Source organism: Lipotes vexillifer, unplaced genomic scaffold (genome assembly GCF_000442215.2).
Source record: "Lipotes vexillifer unplaced genomic scaffold, Lipotes_vexillifer_v1.1 scaffold112, whole genome shotgun sequence".
Classification (NCBI taxonomy): domain Eukaryota; kingdom Metazoa; phylum Chordata; class Mammalia; order Artiodactyla; family Lipotidae; genus Lipotes; species Lipotes vexillifer.
The window spans coordinates 3,175,716-3,182,063 of record NW_006776285.1 but is presented as its reverse complement, the minus strand read 5'-3'; positions in this window follow the sequence as shown (position 1 = coordinate 3,182,063).

The window sequence follows — 6,348 nt, the reverse complement described above, 5'->3', positions numbered from 1 at the left end:
CTACTTCCCTGCTGACCTACTTGAGAGATCACTAGTATCAACTCACACTTATTGATTTGCTTACACACATCTTCCCTCCAGCCTCATCTTCTGTATTCTGAACACATTCTGAATTGTTTGTCTACCTAAAGAGAAATGGAAGTAATGCTGGTTAATTTATTTATTCAGGAAATGTTCTGTCTTAGCAAAGATAAATTAACTGGCGTGGTCATTTCAGATATTTCACTGGAGTGGAAAATAATCCATTGATCCTGAGGACCAGCTTGCCTCTGCTCCCAGCAATATGCCAAGGTAGCTGTGGGCAGGTGAGGGTCTAGACTAATTTCATTATGCATCCCCTTTCCTTTATTGTCAGTGTTTAAGGTCAGGCTGTGAAAATTGTTCTGCCATCTAAAAGTGCCGAATAATAACAATTTACTACTATTGGCGTAACACAAATGTCATTTAGCACACATTTATTTAACATCATCTGTATCATAATCCCCTAGGTTCTGAGGGAATAAGCAATATAGAAAACATACCATGCCTCTAGACCATTTGGATTGGTACTCCAAGGCTTACTAGAAGGATTTAGCTATAAATCTTGATGGTAGGACTCGCCACCCTTCACAGGCTTATCTCACAGGCTGGCTCAGTTGCTTCTGGGTTTTCCCAGGGACTTTGTCACATGTGCTCAAGAATAAATCCACTGATGATCTTCTGTACTGGTTCTTCTTCAATGCCCAGTGCCCTCCGTGAGGACGTGGCCCCCCTGCCCCCTGGTTTCCATAGGTAGCCCTGTCACTCTGTCAGGCTCTTCGGTAGTTTCCCCATGGTTGTACACAGGTGGGAATGAATCTTCCTCTGCCCAACATGATGTCACAATTTGTCATTTGGGCTTGAAGCAGTACAGAAACAGCTCTTTCAGCTTCTGCTACTATACCTTCCTGGCTAAGATGCCTGAGCTCACCTCTAGAATCTGCCTAAGGAAAAGACGGCTGCCATTACTGAGTGCTCATATGTGCCAGGTATAGTTCTAAGCACTTTACATGGTGAGCTCATTTAAGCCTCACAATAGACTATGTTGGGGGTAGGGCTGGGCAGTGCTATTATCTTTCCCATCTTAAAGATGGGAAAAGTAAGGTGTAGTATATTAGTCATCTACTGCTACACAACAATTGACCACAAACTTAGTGGCTTAAAACAATAAATATGTCACGTTTCCTATGGGTCAGTGCATGGCTTAGTGGTGCCTCTGCTTCAAGGTCTCTCATATGGCTGCAATCAAGGTTTTGGCTAAGGCTTAGGTCTCATCTGAAGGCCTTACTGGGAAAGGATCTGCTTCTGATCTCCTGTACATAGTCACTGGTAATATTCAGTTCCTTTGGGACATTGAATTGAGGGCCTCAGTTCCTAGCTGGCTGTTGTCCAGTAGATATCCTCAATTCTATGCCACGTGAGCCTCCCCAACAGGATGAATTGTTTCATCAAAGCCAGCAAGGGAGACAGTCTGCCAACAAGACAAAAGTCACAATCTTTTGTAACCTAATTGTGGATGTGATAGCCCAACCCCTTTGACATATTCCATTGGTTAGAAGCAAGTCGCAGCGCCTGCCTACACTCGTGGGAAGATTACACAGAAGTGTCCATACTAGGAGACATGAGTCATTGGGGGTCATCTTAGAGTCTGTATGCCACATACAGAGAGGTCAAGTAATTTACTCTCTTAGCCCTTTGGGGCTGCTATAACAAAATACCACAGACTAAGTGAGACATTTATTTCTTACAGTTCTGGAGGCTGGGAAGTGGTAAAATCATGGCACCAGCAGATTCACTGTGTGGTGAGAGCCCACTTCACTGCACCCCCACTTGGTGGAAGGGGCGAGGAGACTGCTGTAGAGATTCTTTTAGAAGAACACTAACTTCATTTATGAGAGTTCTGCCTTCATGACTTAATCACACCTTAAAGGCCCTAACACCTAATACCATCACCTTGGGGATTAGGTTTCAATATGTGAATTTGGGTGGGGGACATAAATATTCAGTCTATAGCACTTACCCAAGAATTAACAACTAAGAGACAATTAAGTCAGCTTTTGAGTACAGGAAACCTAGAACCAAAGGAAAGTGAGACTCAAACAGTTTGGAAATTACGCTACACATAGAAACAAGTATGTAGTTCTTTCATCATCTTTTGGATGAGTCACTAAAATAAGAGTTGCTGAAGATGGAGGCTTTTTTTGTGGTTGTTGATTTTTTTTTCCCATACAAGTTTTCAAAAAACATGAAAACACTATGTGACTTTAAAACACTATGTGACTTTAACCCAATTATCTAGATTTCCAGGAGCTTTAAAAAAAAGAATCAGAAGATGTGGTAACCCTATTTCCTTCATTTTCAGCTTGCAGCAACTATTGACTAGAGCTAAGTAACAGCTTAATAACAGTGTGCTTGTCTGATCCCAACAACTCCCTTTGAGCCCACTTCCTGTTACTAGCATGCCATTTGGCTGTAGGCATTTGACTTTACTGCTATTGCAATTGAATAGAGAGCACAGTAGGCCTGAGCACTGAATAGTTAGCCCATTTATGGGATAAATTAAAAGTGGTTTCTCCCATATACCTAATCTATATCAAATTTCTTTGAATAATGTGAGATTTATACGTAGAAATTAAATATCACCCCCAAGATGTGTTGTCAGCTTAACAAAGTTACATATATATTTGTAGACAATTGATATGACAACATCATCTGAGAGAGGGCTACCTGCTTATCTGCTCATGCACAAACTAGCTCCACCTGAAATATAAATGTAACACCTTAGAGGTACTCAACAGCCTTTTGGGAAATAGAATTGTTCACTTGTTCCTTTATTTGGTCAGTGGACATATAATCTGTATACTAGGAGCTATATTAATACATCAGTTATAATAGCTCAAATTGCAAAACATTGAAATTTACACGATTGATAATATCAGCAATGTTCCATAGCAAGTCTCTGGTGTTACAGGAACAATACCTGGGTCTTCTACTTGTTCCAAAATTCCAAGCTGCCTTGGTTCAAATTCCCTTGATTATTTATATAAAACTGCAAGGTTGATTTGGGGTTATGAACATTATCCTTGGCAAGCTGTTTCTAAATTACCATATAATTGTATGTTATTTGTCATATTCTCCATACTCCAAATAAACTATATAGGAAATATAATTATAGCTATTAGATTCTAAATTCTGGCAATTAGGTGATTCAAACTGGCTCTTTCTCTTTTATAATTCCTTAGGAGCATGTCATAAAAAAGGACTGGTATTCCCCACCGCAGTCCCAGCTGGTAACTCCGATTGTCCCATGATTTCACAGCCATAAATCAGGCTCCATCCTCACACTTGTCTCAGGCCAAGGATGCTTTCTTTAACTAGCACATGACAAACTTTAGTCCTAACTTGTCTGTTGCTTTGGTCCCTGGGTTACCTGAGTGCAGGCCGGTCTAATTGGGAAAGAAAACCTCCTTTAACGGTGATGCTATTTGCCTGACATTGAAAAAAGAGCAATTTGTCTGCTTGTTGAATTTGCTTTATCAACCAAATTTGCATTCTCTGACAACTTCTCTCTCTTACAATCTAGTCTGGTGTCTAGGCTTTGTTTCTGGTGTTATTTTTATTCTTATGGTTTTCACACCTCCTCCAACTTCAAAATAGCCTCTAAAAAAAGCCAGTAGGAGCTAAGCCTGTGAGAGAGGGTCTGCAGAGTGTGATTCGAGGAGATGCAAGGCCCTCCTTTTTTAGGGCAGTTGGTAGGTCAAACCTAATACTGCTCTTTCTTCTTTTTTTACTTTAAATTGCCAGGGTTGCTGTCACTCCTCTCCATGGTTAAGCCACACAGATGATAGCTTTGTTCTAGAAGTCCATGTCAAATACATGCATAGTAGAGAAAAGAGCATATTTGAGGAAATTTGTGATTGCTGGCATTCTTTCTGCTTGTCACTAAACTTTAAGATACATTTTCTTAAAAGTTACCAAGAGAAGATTCTCTGAGGAGTTAGAACATAGGATAGAAAGTGAAAATGGGGATAGGATGAAATGAGAGAAGCATACATTTTATTTGTCTTGGAAGTGACAAATAATCATTAAGCATCTACATTATACAGGAGGTATGCTAGATACTGAGGGGAGATACAAAAATAATGCAAAACACGCTTCCGTGTGTCTGGAGATAACTATAAGCTGACATACATTTGTGAAGCAGGTAACAGTGGCATGAAGCACAGGTCAAAGTGCTGAAAATAGGTAGTATGTGCTACAGAAGTCCCTCACAGAGGACGTGGGGTTAGAGCTGCACAGTTAAGAGGGAGGAAGTTCAGGCATTATTATTACACGAGCACAAATGACTTGGAATTGGACGGTGTATAGTGTTTTGATGGAGAAAACATGGAAACTAATCAAGCTAGAATGAGAGATTTACTTCGAGCAGTTGAAGACAGGAGTTGAGAATTTACCCCATGAGCATTAGATAGCCATCATAGATATCTGAATAGAGAAATGACAAGATGAAATGGATGTCTTAGGAAGAATGATGTTGGTGGTGGGTTTGAAGTGGGAAGCTCTGGAGGAGGAAAGACTGGTTCGGCAACAGCAGAGGTCCAAATTTGCCTAGGATGGTAACAGGAATAAATGGACAGGACAGGAAGAAAGATTTTTTTTTTTAATTGCCTGGACACAGGAAATTATTGAGATGGAGGGGGCAAAGAAGACTGTGAAGTTTACAGCCTAGATGACTCAGCTTGAGGGAGAGAGGGGGTGATCCCGTGTCAGCTAGGCAACTTAGTAAAGGGGAAAGCCCCAGATTTCAATAAGTATAAACATGGAATCAAGAGATTTTAAAGCTGGAAAGGGCTTCAGAGGTCATCTATGCTAGCCCCTTCATTTGATAGGAGGACGGCTAAGGCACAGGGCAGATGTGTGACTCAATCTAGGACAGTGAACAAAGGAGGACAAGTGTAGCAGCTGGAACCCACATCTTCTCCTGCAGGGTCATCTGCCTGCTTCACTATCTGTTCTGTCTAGTACTCTGGACAGTGGCTCTCAAACTCGGGACTAAGGACCAGGGCCCATCTGCAGTCAAATTAGGCAAAATAAGAAAAATAGACTGAATTTTTCAAAAAGCTAAATTTATTCATTTAAAGAACTAACCTTTACTGGGTGATTATGTCCTTGCTTAATAATTGGTGTTACAATCTCCTTTCATTTAGGAAATGAGGCACTAGTACAAATGGTACAATCTTTACTGTCTTTTTTAGCACAATTAAAAACTAGTAATCTAAGTTCTTCTTCCAGCTCGAAAAGAAAAAAAAAAGTTCTTTAAAATCTAAATGTCTGAGAGCCATTTCTCAGCATGACGAATCATGTGTGATCTCTTTTCCAAGACACACCAGTTGTGGGTAAAAACCTAGTCACACAAAGGATTACAGAACAGTGTTTTCCTGTCTCTGCCCCCGTCGGCAAGGGCAGGATTACAGCCGTCTTCTCTTTATCCTTTTCTTGCCTTAGAACTGGGCAAGAGTCTACAGGACGGACACTGGGGTAGAGGTGAGGGGATGAGGGACACCTACTCCAAGCACTTGGAATCACTGTCCCTTCTGTCCCTTGGCCTTGGACCAAGGCGTGGTAGTAGTAGCAGGGAAGTGGACCCCAATTCTTTGATATGGCCCTGTGACATTTCTTCAATCCTTTTGTAAAATATCCTGCAAAATCAGCTTCAAGCCACCTTTCCACTAGATCGCGTTGTCTTTCCCACGTAGACAACCTCCCTGCTGTGGTCTGTGTGGAGGATTACAGTCCCTCAGAGAAGCAGACCTTGGTGGGCTGCCCTGCCAGGGCTCCAGAAAAGATTCGCGACGCCTGAATCCTGCTGGGCTGAGCTCGGTCCCAGGGCAGGTAGAACCTACAAGAATCCGGGCACTGAGTCACGGGACTGGGGCACTTTCGGTAAGCCGGCAGGAAGGCCTGATCATCAAAGGTTCAAGGACAGCTGCCCCGTTTTTTCCTAAATGTGACCTAATGGGAAGACCGATGCACCCAGAGTTAAGGGATTTGGGCTGCTTCTCCTACCATTTAGGGAGTTAAACAAGTCACTCTTCTTGGGCCTGTTCTCCTCATTTCCAAAACTACGTGTCTAGGATTCCTTCCAGGAATACAGCATCCTAAAATCGAACAGGATTTGGTAAACCTGCTGGGCAGGATCCACGTGGGGTCCGGTGGGATCCCCCTAGCGGGAGGCGCTGAGACGACACTTCTCTGGACCTGACTCTCGGTCACTTTCCTTCCGGGGAGGCGGGGGAGTGTCGGTGGGCGGCGTGCGCGTCCCCGCCGAGC